We start from the raw sequence: 20,331 nt of genomic DNA, 5'->3' as shown, positions 1-20,331 counted from the left end.
GAACTGCGGTTAGCTTTGTAGGATACATGGCAAAAACTTCCTTCGAGATGGCATAGCCAAGGAACTGGATTTGAACTTGATCAAACTCACATTTCTCCAGTTTGGCTACCAGAGAATTATTTCTGAGGCGAAGAAGTACCTGTTTTACATGCTCATGATGTTCCTCAAGGGTGGATGAGAATATGAGTATGTCATCCAAATAGATGATGACAGTGCGATTAAGGAGGTCACAGAAGACATTGTTGATGAATGTTTGGAAGACAGTAGGTGCATTACACAGCCCAAAAGGCATTACGAGGTATTCGTAATGCCCTGATCTCGTGTTGAAGGCAGTCTTCCACTCATGTACCGGGAAAATACGAATGAGATTGTACGCCCCACGTAGGTCCAATTTTGTAAAGTAGCAAGCATTCAGGAGTGAATCATATAATTCAGTTATCAAAGGAATAGGATAACAATTCTTGATTGTAATGTTGTTTAGGGCTCTGTAGTCGATACAGGGTCTGAGACCACCATCCTTTTTACTGACAAAAAAGCCAGCCCCGGCAGGAGAGGAAGAAGGGTGAATAAAGCCTTTAGCTAGGTTTTTTTTTATATATATTCCTCCATGGCCTTGGTTTCAGCTTTCGAGAGCGGATAAGTCCTCCATTTAGGAAGTGGGGCTCCAGAAAAGAGGTCTATTTTGCAGTCGTAAGGACGGTGAGGTGGCATCACATCAGCTGCTTTCTTTTCAAAGACATACATAAATTCTGCGTATAATGAGGAAAGATTAGAAGGGGTCAGAAGGCTAGCTATAGGGATGTGATGGAGCGGAGTAACCTTAGTCAGGCAGGAGTGGAAACATGATTTATCCCAAGAGGCCAACTGTCCCTCAGTCCAATCGAATTTAGGATTGTGTTGACGTAGCCAAGGAAGACCAAGGATAACTGCAACTGTTCGGTATGTAGGACTCCTAAGGGTGCTAATTCGAAATGGATTAAACCTGATCCATGGGGAGTGCCATCCAGAGTAGTTATTTTAAGATAATGTTTTTTCTGTAGAAAGGGCAACCCTGCTTGTATCATGAAACAGTGATATAGAAAATTACCAGCTGCCTCTGAATCAATAAAGGCTTGAGCGTGGACTGAATGCTGAAGAAAGGTAAAAGTAACAGGTACCAGGATCCGAGAAAGGTGAGGGGAATTAGTAGTGGCCAGGCTTAGAGGTACCCCACTTTTATCCCCTAAGCGTTGACTTTTCCCGGCAGTATATTACAATTCTTCAGTTGGTGTGAATTAGAACCACAATAGAAACACAGTCTCAATCTCCTTCTTCTCTGTCTTTCAGATTCAGAGGACTTAAGGGAAGAGAGATCCATGGGTTCTTCTTCAGAGATAACAGGAGGTGCTGAAGAGGTAGAGGATAGTCTAGAGATTGGACGAGTAGGAGGGCGAGAGGGAAAGTTTCTACGAATTCTCTCTCACTCTCTGCTTGTTTTTCCTGAAAGCGAGAATCCAGACTGATACAAAGTGATATGAATTCATCCAGGGAAGATAGAAGATCACAATAAGTGAGCTAGTCCTTGATGCGCTCATGCAGGCCTCTCCTGAAGGCCGCTTTGAGGGCACTGCCATCCCAACTGGTCTCATGTGCCAAGGTACGAAACTTGATGGCGTACTGTGCCACAGATCTATTGCTCTGACGGAGATCCAAGAGAGAGTACTCTGCAGCAGTGCGGCCAGAGGTTCCAAATACAGAAGATAATGCAGAAATGAAGGAATCTTCATCGTTCAGGAGCTGAACGCTCTGTTCCAAAAGGGGAAAGACCCAGGCTAGGGCCTTGTCTTTCAATAAATAAATTATAAAAGTGACCATCGGCTGATAAAACTGGAAGGTGTGAGGATCGTTGCGGAAGTGCAGCCTGCACTGGTTGAGAAATCACCTACAGTCGGTAGTACCATCATACTTGTCAGGCAACAGTATCTGGGGTATAGTTCCAGAAACGGGGGGGGGGGGAGTTGCAGCACTAGCAGCAGGGGCCGGCTGTGTAACAACAGGAGCAGCGGTTTTCTCTGCAACTAGTGAGGAGAGCATAGCGGATATATCCTCTAGTTTAGAATCCACATTCTGCAAGTGTATGGTGTGTGTTCCCAGGGTCTGTCCCTGAAGAGAGACTGCTCTTACTACCTCATGACTGCTCATGGGATATTTCTCTATCAGAACAAACTTGGCCAGTAGTCTTCTTATACCGACATCAAGTGCAAGGATAAGGAAATATCCCAGAACAAAGTGAGTTCAAGAAATGAGGTAAGCAGTACTCATGGTAGACAGGGCAGTCCTTCACGGTAACAATAAAAAGGCAATCCACCAGATAAGCAGTACAGGGGTAACCAGCAGAATAGTCAGGAACAGGCAGAGGTTAGCAACAAAGGTAATCCAGCAGTTTAGCAGTTCAGGGGTGAACCAGGAGGATGGTCAGGAACAGGCAGAGGTCAGCAACAAAGGTAATCCAGCAGTTTAGCAGTTCAGGGGTAAAGCAGTAGAATGGTCAGACAGGCAGAGTTCAGCAATGGTAAGGCAATTCAGAGGTTAAACAGGCAGAGTGGTCAGACAGGCAGAGTTCAGCAATGGTAAGGCAATCCAGCAATTCAGGGGTTAAACAGGTAGAGTTGTCAGACAAGCAGAGATCAGCAATGGTAAGGCAATCAAGCAGTTCAGGGGTTAAACAGGCAGAGTGGTCAGACAAGCAGAGTTCAGCAATGGTAAGGCAATCCAGTAATATCAGCCGTACAAGCACCCAGGAAAAACACAAAGTGAATACCTATACTTGGGCAGGGAAGAGAAGTGAAGGAGGTACTTACATAGGCGCCTGTTCACACCAAAGAGACCTCCCAGGTGAATCTAGAGCGGCATTGGATACTACGGCGTGCAGCGATGGCATCATCGCCACGCGCCCACAATAACCACCGTGACCATGGCAACGGCCATGCTCACTGAGCTGCGAGTCACGCCGCGGTCATAGCAACGGCTATGATCACGGAAGAGAGGAGTGACACACATAGCCCACATGCTAGTAGTAGGAACAGTATTACACAGTACCTCATACCCAGGGTTTAAATCTTTCAGACAGTTTACACCTCTCATATACCTAGCCTTTTAATGAATGAGTTATTAAGTCATGGGATTTCTCTGTGTTTCTCTCCTAAACCATCTTAACTCTGCCTTTGAACTACACATACTCAGTGAAGAGCCTCCTGGACCACAAATCTTAGTTGTCAAAGTTGGGAGGCATACAAAATAACTTATTTTTGCAAGCATTCCTAATGTAGTTTCACCTTATTTATAAAACTGTCTCCTTAAAATGATGGAAAATCCGAGCTTTAACAAATGCTAGGATTTACCATGACTAAAAATAAAGTGTAGTTTAAGTGATCAGTTATTTAAAAAAGGGTGCTAAACTCACCCTGACTGTGCAGCTGCACTTCGCTAAATTCAGCTGTGGCACATCGCTCTTCAGCCAATAAGGTGATGCTTACACCTCTAAACCAATAGCCGTGCTAGCATACAGAACACTGACAGATGACACGCATGGCTATTGGTTTAGAGGTGCAAATTTCATCTCATTGGTAGAGGAGCGCTGTGCTGTGGGCGGTTGGTGCCGATGAGTTTAGAGATGTGCAGCGGCACAGTCAGGGTGAGTTTAGTACCCTTTTTTTTAATAATTGATCACTTGAACTCAACTTTATTTTTAGTGATGGAAAATCCTAGCGTTTGTTAAACACTGATTTACCATCACTTTAAGATATAGTTGTCTTTTTTTAATGTTTTTTGTGTGTTTCATTGAACAATATTTGACCTATAAAATAATTGCTTAAATGTATATGCGCTCAAATTGGATTCCCACAAAGGGCTAGATTACAAGTGGAGAGCAAAAATATTAGCGCTAAATAAAAAGCTCTTTTATTTTTGCTCTCATATTGCAAATGGAAAGTTACATATAAACACTCCAGCAAAAGTTCAGGACACATTGCTAACATCTGGAAGTCAGATGTGCTAAATTCCTCAAATAATAGGCTTCTTTGGGGTCACACTGAAAAACTCATATCGGCTATCTCCTAGGCGCTAATGTAAGATTTTTCCAATTGTTACAATAAGTTGCTTGATCAATTAGCTCATCTGTATCTGTCCTTAAGTGGCCACAACTTAAGGGGTAAGATAAACATGCGTAAAGAGACATGAAACACAAATTTTTCTTTTATGATTCGTCAGAAACACAGGGCTTCAAGCTCCGTACAGAGCTTGATAGATAGGCCCCTAAATGTTCTCATGTACCCTGAACATAAGTATAAAAAAACTGATTTTACTGTTTATAATTTGCAAGGTTTATCTATTTTAAAGGGTGGGAAATCTCACACAATAGAAATGGAAGCCCAAACTCTCATTTAAATGCCAAGCGTTTGTATGGTTAACAAAGTGCAAAAGGGGCGATTGAAATAATCCAATTTAGGTATTTCCTGGTCCTTCACTACTGAAAATAGATAGTGGGAACAGTACTTGTGGGAATGGGTAAATGTTTTAGCAAATTTTTTACAACTAACAAATGTTGGCAAATTGTCTCTTGATAATTTTACACTCATTTTTTTTTTGGCAAACAAATGTTAAAGTTTGTTATATTGAACCTATTTATTCACATTAAAATAATCAATTTGAAGTAATAAAATACAAATTCAGATTTTAAGGGTCTTCATTGTGGCAAAATGTAACATTTGTTTCCAAAAAAGTATTATATATATATATATATAAGTATATATTTGATCTTTAGAAACATTTAAATGGTCGAACAAATGCTAACACCAACATTGGTTTTACCATCAGAATATAATAAAATAGGCTTTTATCCATTAGCTACGCATTGAAGCGAATCAATAAAAATAAGTTGATTAATTTGTTAAAGGCCTAATTAAATACAGATGTACCTCGGAGATATTGCGGGTTTGGTTTCAGACCACTGCAATAAAGCGAATATAGCAATAAAATGAGTCACACTAATTTTGTTGTTTCCCAGTGCTTATAAAAGTTATATTTACACTATACTGTAGTCTATTAGGTGTACAATAGCATTTTGTCTAAAAAAATTGTATACATACCTTAAAGTGAATGTAAATTTTGATGCTAAAGTGCCTGGTTTTTAAAAATTCGATTAAAAACAGGGGCACTTTATGTGTTTATTTGTGTATATATGTTTGACAAATGGCACCGATAGACTTACTCGACACAGGGTTGCCACAAACTTTCAATTTGTAAAAAGTGCAATATCTGCAAATTTCAATAAAACGAAGTGCAATAAAATGAGGTATGCCTGTATATAAAAAACACATTATTTTTATACTGGACTGTCCTTTTAACAAATAAATGAATTGATACATTTTCATTGATTTGCTAATTAGTTGATTAGCTAAAAATGCTATTTGTTATTCATCTGCAAAAAAAATCTGAATATTGAAATAAATTATTTATTTGGATCATTTGTCTGAACATGGATGCTAATGGCTATCACATTCACCCATCTATAGGTGACTAACTGAAAGATGGAAATAATCCCTTTATTACCCATTACCCAGTTTTGCATATCCAACACCGTTATATTAATATACTTTTTACCTCTGTGATTACCTTGTATCTAAGCATCTTCTGACAGCACCCTGATCACATGGCTTTTTATTTATTATCTATTGACTTGCATTTTAGTGCTGTGTTGTGCTGACTCTTAAATAACTCAACGGGCATGAACACAATGCTATCTATATGGCCCACATGAACTAGTAGTCTCCTTTTGTGAAAAGCAAATAAAAAAGCATGTGATAAGAGGCTGTCTGTAGTGGCTTAGAAACAGGCAGAAATTTAGAGGTTTAAATGTTATAAAGTATATTAATCTAACAATGTTGGTTGTGCAAAGCTGGGGAATGGGTATTAAAGGCATTATCTATCTTTTTAAACAATAACAATTTTAGTTTGACTGTCCCTTTAAAAGTTATTTGACTATTATCGATAAGTTTGAGGCCCTAATTATTACTGGGTAAGAGATCCTGTCAAATTACATGAGGAACATTCGTGCATTTGTATTCAGTAAAGCATGTTCTAATTGCAACCTTTAAGTCAAGATAGCAAGTAAATTCTAGCAAAAATCCTTCTTCCACAGATTCAAATATGCAAGAGAAACGATTACTACTGGAGGATATCACTCAGTTGAAGAAACTATCAGAAAATGCCTCACAGGACATTGCCCATAAAGAGGAAGCCCGAGAAAAGATTCATAATGAACTGCATAGCACCCACCACAGAGCTACGGAGAAAGAACGAGACATCCAGTTCCTGCAAATACAAGTAATTACACTATAGAGATAACTTCTGTTAGATTGTGCAGAAGCAAAAGAAATATGAGCCTTACTTCAATAAACTGCACACTCAAAACTTGAGAGTGACAAACGAGCACAATTTTGTTTAGTTAGCTCACATTTAAAAAAGTGATAAAAAATGTGTAGTATTTTCTACTCCACATACACTTATAAAAGCACTATAAATTAAGGGTTAATATTAAGAACAGAATATAGATACAGTCATATATTCATGCAAACGTATACATCTTAATAGAAATATTTATAAAAATGTTATATATATATATATATATATATATATATATATATATATATATATACATACACACAGTACTGTGCAAAAGTCTTAGGCCACCATTAGATTTGTTGTTTTAGCAATGGTATAATGACCAAATATAATTATTTATCAGTCTTTTTATAAGAATACAACCAGAAAATACAGGATATTTATATGCAGTATTAAAAAAGCTGAAAAAAAATCAGAAAAAACAGCTTCTATAGGCTAAAGTGGTAAGAAATTAGTGTGTGATTGCTAACATTTGTACTTGTCCTACTATTTCTTTTTTTTTTTTTTTTTTTTGGTTTTAAATTTATTTTATTGAAATAATGAGTATTATACAGAAAAAAGAGAACAATAACTCCATGTTGCGATATATTAGACAGTGGCTGATTCAATTATAATCATATTAGATGTGAGTCCAGTTAAACAGCCGCTCCTCATTTAAAAAAAAAAGTAAAAAGTTAAGGTCCAAAGTTCTGGACAAGGCAAAATGTTTGCCTCAGCCCTCCTCTAGCCATTGATCCCATTAGGGAGAGTCTGTATGTTATGACAATATGGGCTAGGGGAGACGGATGTCTGGTATCTTAAGGTCTTCAAAAACATGGGTAAATATATTAGAGTTCAAAACTGATGAAGGCATATGTCGGGGAGGTTGAAACATCAAAATTTTTTCCCTCTGGAGAGGTCTTATTGACATATTCATACAGTTCAGTGTTCAATCTGACCTATCAATGTTATCATCGCTGCCGGGCGCGAGCGGGCGGAGGAGTGAAGGAGTATGTGGGTAGGGGAAAGCGAGGGACAGGCATGAGGTAGAAGGATATACATTTTTAGTAAGGGTTACTACTCTATCAAGTCTGTTAATCTGTCTAATTGGTGATGGAGGCATTCCATCTCATAAGCATTAATTCATGTGTGGCTATCTTTCCTATCTTAAAGTAATGGTATCTTTCAAGTGCTAATAGTGTGTTCACTTGGTCCTTCCATATTTTCAAATTGGGTATGTTTTGTGTTTTCCACCTTTATGGGATTAAAATTTTTGCACTGCTTATCATTATGTACAGTAGAGACGTTTTAGCGTTGTCCTTGAGGTTTGGCAGATTGAGTAAAAGTAGGATACGTGGGTCCTGTGGGATTTGTAAGGCAAGTGTTTTGTTCTAATCTGGGGCATGTCCACCATATGTGTAGAAGGTCAGCAGTCTCCTCACAGTTTCGCCAACACTTATTGCTAGCGTGTTTGAATATTTTATGTATTCTCTGTGGTGTGAGGTACCACCTGGATAAGAACTTATAGTTCATCTCCAGGATTTTTGCCGAAACCGAGGACCTTTTGTAATGCCTAAATGCTTTTCCCCAATCTTTGTTATTAATTTCAATACCCAAGTCTCTGCACCATTTGTGACAGTATGTGGGAAGGTTGTCTGGTCCTGTATTTGATAGAATTCTGTATATGGAGGAAATTGTGTAACGAGGTGTGAAGGGGAGTGCACACAGGGATTCGAACTCTGTAAGAGGCCTGATAAGATTGCTTTCTTTCATGTAATTGGCAAGAGTCCATGAGCTAGTGACATATGGGATATACAATCCTACCAGGAGGGGCAAAGTTTCCCAAACCTCAAAATGCCTATAAATACACCCCTCACCACACCCACAATTCAGTTTTACAAACTTTGCCTCCTATGGAGGTGGTGAAGTAAGTTTGTGCTAAGATTTTTACGTTGTTTTTTCTCTTACATTTTGCAAGATGTCTTTATCTGATCCAGCCTCAGAAGTTTCTGCTGGAACATTGCTGCCTGACATCGGTCCTACCAAAGCTAAGTGCATTTTGTTGTAAAATTGTTGAAATTATTTAGCCGAATGTCATTTGTAATAGTTGTCATGATAAACTTTTACATGCAGTTAGTGTTTCCATCAGTAATAGCACATTGCCAGTTTTAGTTCCTTCAACTTCTAATGTGCATGATATACCTGTAAATTTTAAAGAATTTGTTTCTGATTCTATTTTGAAAGTTTTGTCTGCATTTCCACCTTCTAATAAACATAAAGGTCTTTTAAAAATTCTCATTTAGTTGATGAAATTTCAAATGACCAACAACATAATTTATCCTCTTCTGATGAGGATCTATCTGATACAGAAGATCCTTCCTCAGACATTAACACTAACAAATCTACTTATTTATTTAAAATAGAGTATATGCGTTCTTTATTTAAAGAAGTGTTAATTATTTTGGATATTGAGGTAACCAGTCCTATTGACGTTCAGTCTAATAAACGTTTAGATGCTGTTTTTAAACCTCCTGGGGTTTTCCCAGTTTTTTTTCCTATTCCTGAGGCTATTTCTGATATGATTTCTAGGGAATAGAATAAGCCAGGTACTTCTTTTATTCCTTCTTCAAGGTTTAAAAAATTGTATCCTTTACCAGCAAAACCTATAGAGTTGTGGGAAAATATCCCCAAAGTTGATGGGGCTATTTCTACTCTTGCTAAACGTACCACTATTCCTATGGAAGATAGTACTTCCTTTTAAGGATCCTTTAGATAGGAAGCTTGAATCTTATCTAAGGAAGGCCTATTTATATTCAGGTCATCTTCTCAGACCTGCAATTTCTTTGGCTGATGTTGCGGCTGCATCAACCTTTTGGTTGGAGAATTTAGTGCAACAGGAATTGAATTCTGACTTATCTAGCATATTCGCCTATTGCAATATGCTAATCATTTTATTGTGATGCAATTTTTTGATATTATCAAAATTGATGTTAGATCCATGTCTTTAGCTATTTTAGCTAGAAGAGCTGTGTGGCTTAAATCTTGCAATGCTGATATGTCATCTAAATCTAGATTACTATCTCTTTCTTTCCAAGGTAATAATTTATTTGGTTCTCAGTTAGATTCTATTATTTCAACTGTCACTGGGGGAAGGAAGTTTTTCTGCCTCAGGATTAAAAACCTAAGGGTAAATCTAAGGCTTCTAACCATTTTCGTTCTTTTCGTCAGAATAAGGAACAAAAACTCAATCTTCTCCCCAAGGAGTCTGCTTCCAATTGGAAGCCTTCCTCAAATTGTAATAAATCCAAGCCATTTAGGAAACCAAAGTCAGCCCCTAAGTCCGCATGAAGGTGCGATCCTCATTCCAGCTTAGCTGGTAGGGGGCAGATTAAGGTTTTTTCAAAGATATTCGGATAAAATCTGTCCATAATCAATGGATTCAGAGCATTGTCTCTCAAGGGTATCGAATAGGATTCAGAGTAAGACCTCCTGTGAGAAGATGTTTTCTCTCACGTATCCCAGTAAATCCAGTAAAAGCTCAGGCTTTCCTGAAGTGTGTTTCGGACCTGGAGTCTTCAGGGGTAATCATGCCAGTTCCTCCTCAGGAACAAGGTTTGGGGTTTTATTCAAATCTATTCATTGTACCAAAGAAGGAAAATTTATTCAGACCAGTTCTGGATCTGAAAATTTTTGAATCGTTATGTAAGAGTACCAACTTTCAAGATGGTGACTATAAGGACTATTCTGCCTTTTGTTCAGCAAGGATATTATATGTCCACAATAGACTTGCATAATGCATACCTTCATATTCCGATTCATCCAGAACATTATCAGTTTCTGAGATTCTCTTTTCGAGACAAGCATTACCAATTTGTTGCTCTTCCATTTGGCCTAGCAACAGCTCCAATAATCTTTTCAAAGGTTCTGGGTGCCCTACTCTCTGTAATCAGAGAACAGGGTATTGCAGTGTTTCCTTATTTGGACGATATCTTGGTACTAGCTCAGTCTTTGCGTACTGCAGAATCTCACACGAATCAACTAGTGTTGTTTCTTTGGAAACATGGTTGGAGGATCAATTTACCAAAAGTTTCTTGATTCCTTAGACAAGGGTCACCTTTTTAGGCTTCCAGATAGATTCAGTGTCCATGACTCTGTCTCTAACAGACAAGAGACGTTTAAAATTGGTTGCAGCATGCCGGCACCTTCAGTCTCAGTCATTCCCTTCAGTGGCTATGTGCATGGAAGTTTTAGGTCTCATGACTGCAGCATCGGACGCGATCCCCTTTGCTCATTTTCACATGAGACCTCTACAGCTTTGTATGCTGAATAATGTACGACACTCTCTGACATGGTGGATAGATCACCATTGTTTAGTTCAAGGGGCTTCTTTTGTTCGGCCAACCTGGACTATGATCACAACAGATGCGAGTCTTTCAGGTTGGGGAGCTGTTTGGGGATCTCTGACAGCACAAGGGGTTTGGAAATCTCAAGAGGCGAGATTACCAATAAATATTTTAGAACTCCTTGCAATTCTCAGAGCTCTTCAGTTTTGGCCTCTGCTAAAGAGAGAACCACTCATTTGTTTTCAGACAGACAATATCACAACAGTGGCATATGTCAATCATCAGGGTGGGACTCACAGTCCCCAAGCTATGAAAAAAGTATCTCGGATACTTGTTTGGGCAGAATCCAGCTCTTGTCTAATCTCTGCGGTGCATATCCCAGGTGTAGACAATTGGGAGGTGGATTATCTCAGCCGCCAGACTTTACATCCAGGGGAGTGGTCTCTCCATCCAGATGTGTTTTCTTAGATTATTCAGTTGTGGGGTCTTCCAGAGATAGATCTCATGGCCTCTCATCTAAACAAGAAACTTCCCAGATACCTGTCCAGGTGAAGGGATGTTCAGGCGGAAGCAGGGGATGAGCTGACACTTCCTTGGTGTTATCATCCTGCTTATATTTTCCTGCCTCTAGTTCTCCTTCCAAGAGTGATCTCCAAAATAATCATGGAACAATCATTTATGACCACACAGGTTTTGGTATGCGGATCTGGTTTGGATGTCCAGTTGCCCGCTTTGGCCACTTCCGTTCAGTCAGACCTACTATCTCAAGGTCCGTTTTTCCATCAGGATCTCAAATCATTAAATTTGAAGGTATGGAAATTGAACGCTTAGTACTAAGTCATAGAGGTTTCTCTGACTCAGTGATTAATACTATGTTACAAGCTCGTAAATCTGTTTCTAGAAAGATTTATTATAGAGTTTGGAAGACTTACATTTCATGGTGTTCTTCTCATAAATTCTCCTGGCATTCTTTTAGAATTCCTAGAATTTTACAGTTTCTTCAGGATGGTTTGAATAAGGGTTTGTCTGCAAGTTCCTTGAAAGGACAAATCTCTGCTCTTTCTGTTTTCTTTCACAGAAAGATTGCTATACTTCCTGATATACACTGTTTTGTACAGGCTTTAGTTCTTATTAAGCCTGTTATTTAATCAATTTCTCCTCCTTGGAGTCTTAATTTGGTTCTGACGACTTTACAGGTTCTTCCATTTGAACCTATGCATTTTTTTGGACATTAAACTATTTTCTTGGAAAGTGTTGTTCGTTTTGGCCATCTCTTTTGCTAGAAGAGTTTCTGAGTTATCTGCTCTTTCTTGTGAGTCTCCTTTTCTGATTTTTTTCATCAGGATAAGGCAGTTTTGCAGACTTCTTTTTAATTTTTACCTAAGGTTGTGAATTCTAACAACATTAGTAGAGAATTGTTGTCCCTTCCTTGTGTCCTAATCCTAAGAATTCTTTGGAAAGTTCCTTACATTCTTTGGATGCGGTAAGAGCTTTGAAATATTATGTGGAAGCTACTAAAGATTTCAGGAAGACTTCCAGTCTTTTTGTTTTATTTTCTGGTCCTAGGAAAGGTCAGAAGGCTTCTGCTATTTCCTTGGCTTCTTGGTTGAAACTTTTGATTCATCAAGTTTATTTTGAGTCGGGTCAGGCCCCGCCACATAAAATTTCAGCTCATTCTACTAGATCAGTCTCCACTTCGTGGGCTTTTAAGAATGAAGCTTCAGTTGATCAGATTTGCAAAGCAGCAACTTGGTCCTCTTTGCATTCATTTACTAAATTCTACCGTTTTGATGTATTTGCTTCTTCGGAAGCAGTTTTTGGTAGAAAAGTTCTTCAGGCAGCTGTTTCAGTTTGATTCTTCTGCTTTTGATTTAAGTTTTTTTCTTTCAAATTAAATAAACTTATATTTTTGGGTTGTGGATTAATTTTTGTCAGCAGATTATGGCTGTTTTTATTTTATTCCCTCCCTCTCTAGTGACTCTTGAGTGGAGATCCACATCTTGGGTATTGATATCCCATATGTCACTAACTCATGGACTCTTGCCAATTACATGAAAGAAAACATAATTTATGTAAGAACTTACCTGATAAATTCATTTCTTTCATATTGGCAAGAGTCCATGAGGCCCATCCTTTTTATGGTGGCTATGATTTTTTGTATAAAGCACAATTATTTCCACATTTCCTTTGTTGATGCTTTCTACTCCTTTCTTTATCACCCCACTGCTTGGCTATTCGTTAAACTGAATTGTGGGTGTGGTGAGGGGTGTATTTATAGGCATTTTGAGGTTTGGGAAACTTTGCCCCTCCTGGTTGGATTGTATATCCTATATGTCACTAGCTCATGGACTCTTGCCAATATGAAAGAAATTAATTTATCAGGTAAGTTCTTACATAAATTATGTTTTTTTGTTTATGGGAGCTAAAATAGTGAGTTAGCTGTGTGTAGGAGTACCACGAAGCGGGGAACCGATGCTCCCCTTCGCTTAGCTCTTGTCTTGATTTAAATTTACCGTCCTTAGTAATATTTTTCCAGGTGTGTATAGGGATTTTAGGAACATAAAACAATGTGTGTTGGATAGGAGGAAGGAAAGGAAGCTCAGGATTATTGAATAGTGGGGTCAGTGGAGACGGTTTCGATGTATTGTCCTATTGTTTCATGTCAAAATGACTGCTGTGAAAAGGTCTATTACACCAGGTTTGTGCAAGACATGCTTGAGCATTACATAAACATGTGGTTTGAGTTTAATTCATCGGAAGCTTGCTAATAAGACCAACTTTCAGTCGCATCATTTCATTCAAAATGCCAAAGACCACAGAATTTGACAGGCACAAAATCATACTTTCTTTCATAAGATATGGAGAGTCCACGACGTCATCAATTACTAGTGTGAATATCACTCCTGACCAGCAGGAGGAGGCAAAGAGCACCACAGCAAAGATGTTAAGTGTCACACCCTACCCATAATGCCCAGTCATTCTCTTTGCCTCTGTTAAATGGAGGAGGTGAAGTTTGGTGTCTAAAGAAAATTGGATTTATTTTCTCTATTAGCAAGATTTTGGGTATAGCTGTAGTCCACATCACTTGTAAGGTGAGCCTTGCTACGTGTTTTTCCTAACATATTGCTGCCCTAGTATAGAAAGCCAGAGTAGGTTTACTCTGTTCTCTCTTTTTTCTACAGGTCTCTGTGAGGAGTATGTTTCCTCTCATACCTTGTGAGCTGTCTCCCTGCTGATTGCAGGTAAGTGCATCTTGTCTTCTAGGTAATGGAGCCTTGCACTTAGCAACATTATAACTGCTATTAATTTGAGGACATATTTATCCTTTATTAAGGATTATATTTGGCAGGATGCAGGCACTAAAGTGACAGAGACTAAGGGGTTAATTTCTCTTGGATAATTTATTGTTTGGATGGCTCAATTTATTGGGTTTGTGTGTAAATTGTTAGTGATTCTAACAGTTTTTTTGGCCAATCTCCCTTAGAGAGGGAATGCTTCTTAGCGGTTTTATTTTATAAGACTGACACAGAGCATAATAAGCCGTTGTAGAAGTGCGCTGTTTTGTGTATGGCACAGTTTTCTTTTAGCTGGTCATGTGACTCGTCTGCGTTTCTGCTCTATACTGTAGAGATCAGAGTGGTGGTTCATGTCGGAGCAGAATGCAGAGTCTCCTGATATTTTCTTCAAGCGGTAGAACAGCTTGGAATTTGGAGCTACGATTTTCTCATAGATGGTCAGGTAGGAGCACCTCAGCTAGCTTGAGGTGTAAAGGTGATCCTTATTGGAGGATATTTCTATTTTTAAAGTGACAGATTTATTATTTATTATATAATTTTATCTGTTTGTTTGGGGCCATGTCTGACACGGAGCAGGAATCTGCTATTTTGAATTCATGTCTATTGTGCTTAGAGGCCCAAATTGTTACCCCTATGCAATTTTGTTCCTCTTGTGTTAATAGGACATTACAATATAAAGATAAAGTTATTTTCGATGAGCCTGATGTCTCTTTTAGGATGATGCTGTTCAGGTAATACCAAAGCTTTCTCCTGTTACGTCCCAAGCCTCTATGGCGTCACATATATATAGTGCCCTGCAGTTCCTCTCAGCCTCCTGGAGGTGTCTGTTTGCCAGCAGATATTGCTGCACAGGTATCTTCTGCGGTATTATCTGCTTTTCCCATACTAAAGGGAAAACGGAAGAGGAAAATTAGAGAGTCAGATAGTAAGGTTCCTGTCTTGATAAAGGCCTAAGGAAGGGCCGAAATGCGTTGACATTTATGGTAAGCTTCATTCTGATTATTCATACAATATTTTATCATCATTGCACTATGTTGTATCTTTTTTATCCGCAGGATTAACACTAAAAGCACCTTAGGGGATAAGTTTTGGATACATCTGGATCGTCTCCACAATTGTATTTCTCAGCTTTCAAAACCACACTTAGAGGATTCATCACTAAGAAGGAACATTACACTCTAAACTCATCATTTGGATTTCATTGACACACCACTTTCCACATATATTTTTCATTTTTTCACTTTTATATATATATATATATTTTTTTCTTTGATTCATTTTTTCACTTTTCCATCGTTTTTCATTTTTTTACTTTTTTATTCATTCATTTTTTTTCATTTCTCATTTTTATTTTGTTTTTCCTATTTTCTTTTCTTTTATTTTTGCAATTTGCACTTTGATATCACTAACACAAATTTTCAGTTTAAACATTTTTGTATTTTTTGTATTTTATGAAATGTAACTTTCTAATATATTATCTCACATTTCCCACTAACTCTGGAAAGGAACTCACTATTCCTCAAGGATTCATTGTTTTTAACTCCTAATGGGATCAGGAAGACAATCATAAGTGGACTATTGGCTTTCCATTTGCACATACAGTATTATTGCATTTTCTGGACTTGAAATGTTTTGTTTTAGGGAATTTTAAGATATTGCTATAAGGTATTTTAAGATATTTTAAGGAATATAAAGACTTACAGATAATCACTACTATAATATCGGTACCCATTAAGGTATATGTCACATGGATCCATGTTTTTAATGAGTTGTTTTAAATGTGTTGGTAAATAAATGTAATTTTTTTTATACAACTATATATCCTTAGCCTTGCATTATAGGTGCTCCTTGGATCTTGGTTATATTTGCTTCCTCATAAGTCTTGTGAGGAGGATACGTCGGTAGCCTCTGAGAGTGAAATCTCAGATTCGGACAGAATAAGTCCTTCATCTGATGCTGAAGTTGTATCCTTGAACATCTTCGTGTATTGTTAAAGGAGGTTTTGGCTACTTTGGACGACTTCGACCCACCTGTCGTTGTAAACCCTAAGAAATCAAGGTAACTTAATAAATACTTTGATGTTCCTTCCTCTGTGGAAGTGTTTCCTGTTCCAGACCGTGCTACATAGATTATTGCGCAGAAATGGGAGAGGCCAGGGATACCTTTTCTCTTGCAAGGTGTATCCAGTCCACGGATTCATCCTTTACTTGTGGGATATTCTCATTCCCTACAGGAAGTGGCAAAGAGAGCACACAGCAAAGCTGTCCATATAGCTCCCCCTCTAGCTCCACCCCCCATTCATTCTCTATGCCGGCTCTAAGCACTAGGGTCTCTCTACGGGAGGGTAAAGTGAATGTGGTGTTAGAATTGTAGTTTTTATTATCTTCAATCAAAAGTTTGTTATTTTAAATGGTACCGGTTTGTATTATTTACTCTCTAGCAGAAAAGTGATGAAGATTTCTTAAGGAAAATGATTTTAGCATGTTGTAACTAAAATCCACTGCTGTTCCCACACAGGACTGAGGAGTACCAGAAAACTTCAGTTGGGGGGAACGGTTTGCAGGGTAATCTGCAATGAGGTATGTTCAGTCATTTATTTCTAGACAAGACTGAGATAATGCTAGAAGAGACTGACAATATCCCCATGAGGGGAGGGTAAGCTATGTTCACAGACTTAGTAAGGAATTGAATGCTTACATAACAGGGCTAATTATGCTGGTTGACACTGATTCAGGGCAATCGATTGTTTATTCAAGAAAAATATCGTTTGTAGACACTTTGAAAGTCCTTTTGGGGTTCTTTCTGGGGTTATTACCCACATGGCTGGTTTTTAGTCACTTAAGAGTGATTTACTAGGCCTCACAACTCCGGAGTAGAGTGGAGTAGAGTGGGAGGGGCAGTTAGAATTGCAGAGAAGTTCATGCTGATTCACATGGAGGGTCCTGCTGCTGTTTGAGGGCCTTATAGAAGCTTTATTCCCCCAAATCTGATCCCTAAGGGCAGGTAGGGCCACAGCAAGGCTGTGGCAAGGTGCTGTACTATTGTTAACCGGGTGTTGGCTTTAGGCTGCTCCGGTTTGGGCATTAAGGGGTTAATCATTTTGAAACTTGTGGTGCAATCTTATTAAGGCTTTAGGTACTGTGAAAATTTCAGGAGAATTGCTGCATTTTTCACTGTTTTGTAAAATTGTGTGCTCTTTTTATTTCTTAAAGGCACAGTAACGATTTTTTCAAATTGTGTTTTTTATTTGATTAAAGCCTGCTTGTATATATTACTAGTCTATTAAACATGTCTGACACTAAGGAAAATCCTTGTTCAATGTGTTTAGAAGCCATGGTGGAACCCCCTTTCAGCATGTGTCCCACTTGTACTGATATGTCTATACACTTTAAAGATCATATTGTTGCACTTACAAATGTGGCCCAAGATGATTCTCAGACTGAAGGTAACGAGAGTAGCCCGTCTGCCTCTCCCCAAGTGTCACAACCAGTTACGCCTGCGCAAGCGACGCCTAGTACCTCTAGTGCGTCTAACCCTTTTACATTACAAGACTTAGCGGCAGTCATGGATAATTCTCTTACAGCCTTCTTATCTAAACTGCCCGTGTTATCCGCAAAGCGTGATAGCTCCGTTTTAAGAACAGATTATGAGCATTCTGACGCTTTGGTAGCCGTATCCGATATACCCTCACAACGCTCTGAAGTGGGACCGAGGGATTTGATGTCTGAGGGAGAAGTCTCTGATTCAGGAAGGGTTCCTCCTCAGACAGATTCAGATACATTGGCTTTTAAATTTAAACTAGAACACCTCCGCGTTTTGCTTAGGGAGGTATTAGCTACTCTGGATGACTGCGACCCTTTGGTGATCCCAGAGAAATTGTGTAAAATGGATAAGTACCTAGAGGTCCCGGTTTACACGGATACGTTTCCGGTCCCTAAGAGGATTGCGGATATCGTTACTAGGGAGTGGGATAGACCAGGTGTTCCCTTTGCTCCCCCTCCTGTTTTTAAGAAAATGTTCCCCATACCTGACCCTGTGCGGGACTCGTGGCAGACGGTCCCTAAGGTGGAGGGGGCTATTTCTACACTTGCTAAACACACAACCATACCAATTGAAGACAGTTGTGCTTTTAAAGACCCTATGGATAAGAAGTTAGAGGGTTTACTTAAGAAAATTTTTGTTCAACAAGGTTTTCTTCTCCAACCTATTGCCTGCATTATTCCTGTAACTACTGCAGCTGCTTTCTGGTTTGAGGCGCTGGAAGACTCGCTCCAGACGGAGACCTCATATGAGGAAATTATGGATAGAATTAAGGCTCTAAAGCTGGCTAATTCTTTTATCACTGACGCCGCTTTCCAAATAGCTAAGTTAGCGGCGAAAAATTCAGGTTTCGCCATTTTGGCGCGCAGGGCGCTATGGCTAAAGTCCTGGTCGGCCGATGTGTCGTCTAAATCCAAGCTTTTGAACATCCCTTTCAAAGGAAAGACCCTCTTCGGGCCTGAATTGAAAGAGATTATTTCAGATATCACCTGGGGAAAAGGCCATGCTCTCCCTCAGGACAAGCCCTTTAAGACAAAGGACAAGGCTAATTTTCGTCCTTTCGCAATTTCAGGAACGGCCCGCTTCATCCTCTCTGGCTGCAAAGCAAGAGGGTAACACTTCACAGCCCAAGGCAACCTGGAAACCTTACCAGGGCTGGAATAAGGGTAAACAGGCCAAAAAGCCTGCAGCTGCCACCAAGACAGCATGAAGGGTTAGCCCCCGATCCGGGACCGGATCTAGTAGGGGAGGCAGACTTTCTCTCTTCGTTCAGGCCTGGGCAAGAGATGTACACGATCCTTGGGCATTAGAGATTGTAGCCCAGGGATACCTTCTAGAATTCAAGGACTCTCCTCCAAGGGGAAGGTTCCACATTTCTCGTCTGTCTACAGATCAGACAAAGAAAGAAGTTCCAATTGCAGAACAAGGACTGGGGTTTTACTCAAACCTGTTTGTGGTTCCCAAAAAAGAAGGAACTTTCAGACCAATCCTGGATCTCAAAATTCTAAACAAATTCCTCAGAGTCCCATCATTCAAGATGGAGACCATTCGGACAATCTTACCAATGATCCAGGAGGGTCAATATATGACTACCGTGGATCTAAAGGATGCGTATCTGCATATTCCTATCCACAAAGATCATCACCAGTTTCTCAGGTTCGCCTTTCTGGACAAGCATTATCAGTTTGTGGCTCTTGCTTTCGGGTTGGCCACTGCTCCCAGAATTTTCACAAAGGTGCTAGGGTCCCTCCTGGCGGTTCTAAGACCGCGGGGCATAGCAGTGGCGCCTTACTTAGACGACATCTTAATTCAGGCGTCGACTTTCCAAAGAACCAAATCTCACACGGAGATCGTATTGGCCTTTCTGAGGTCTCACGGGTGGAAGGTGAACATAAAAAAGAGTTCTCTCTTCCCCCTCACAAGAGTTCCATTCCTAGGAACTCTGATAGACTCGGTAGAAATGAAAATATTTCTGACGGAGGTCAGAAAGTTAAAACTGTTAACTACTTGCCGAGCTCTTAATTCCATTCCTCGGCCATCTGTAGCTCAGTGCATGGAGACAATCAGACTAATGGTAGCGGCAATGGACATAGTCCATTTTGCTCGGATACACCTCAGACCACTGCAACTATGCATGCTCAAACAGTGGAATGGGGATTATGCAGATTTCAGTTGGACCAGGAGACCAGAGATTCTCTTCTCTGGTGGTTGTCTCAGGATCACCTGTCTCAGGGAATATGTTTCCGCAGACCAGAGTGGATCATTGTAACGACCGACGCCAGTCTGTTAGGCTGGGGTGCGGTCTGGGACTCCCTGAAAGCTCAGGGCTTATGGTCTTGGGAAGAAACTCTTCTCCCGATAAACATTCTGGAACTGAGGGCGATATTCAACGCTCTTCAGGCATGGCCTCAACTAGCTGTGGCCAAATACATCAGATTTCAGTCGGACAACATCACGACTGTAGCTTACGTCAATCATCAGGGGGGAACAAAGAGTTCCCTAGCAATGACGGAAGTAACCAAAATAATCAGGTGGGCGGAGGATCACTCCTGCCATCTCTCAGCAATTCACATCCCAGGAGTAGACAACTGGGAGGCGGATTTTCTAAGTCGTCAGACTTTTCACCCGGGGGAGTGGGAACTCCACCCGGAGGCATTTGCCCAGCTGACTCAGCTTTGGGGCACTCCAGAGTTGGATCTGATGGCGTCCCGTCAGAACACCAAACTTCCTCT

At 39.7% G+C, this 20,331-nt stretch overlaps 1 long non-coding RNA gene across 1 annotated transcript in view; it reads left to right on the top strand.

Moving 5' to 3' along the window:
• LOC128659572 (uncharacterized) overlaps positions 1-6,244 on the top strand; it is an 87,789-nt gene extending 81,545 nt beyond the window's left edge. The window contains exon 3 of the long non-coding RNA XR_008402431.1: positions 6,179-6,244. This is a non-coding gene — a long non-coding RNA (uncharacterized LOC128659572). The remainder of the gene's footprint in view (positions 1-6,178) is intronic.
• The last annotated feature ends 14,087 nt before the right edge of the window (positions 6,245-20,331 follow it).

The sequence above is a fragment of the Bombina bombina genome, chromosome 5 (genome assembly GCF_027579735.1).
Source record: "Bombina bombina isolate aBomBom1 chromosome 5, aBomBom1.pri, whole genome shotgun sequence".
Lineage (NCBI taxonomy): Eukaryota > Metazoa > Chordata > Amphibia > Anura > Bombinatoridae > Bombina > Bombina bombina.
This window is presented reverse-complemented; position numbering and strand designations above follow the sequence as displayed.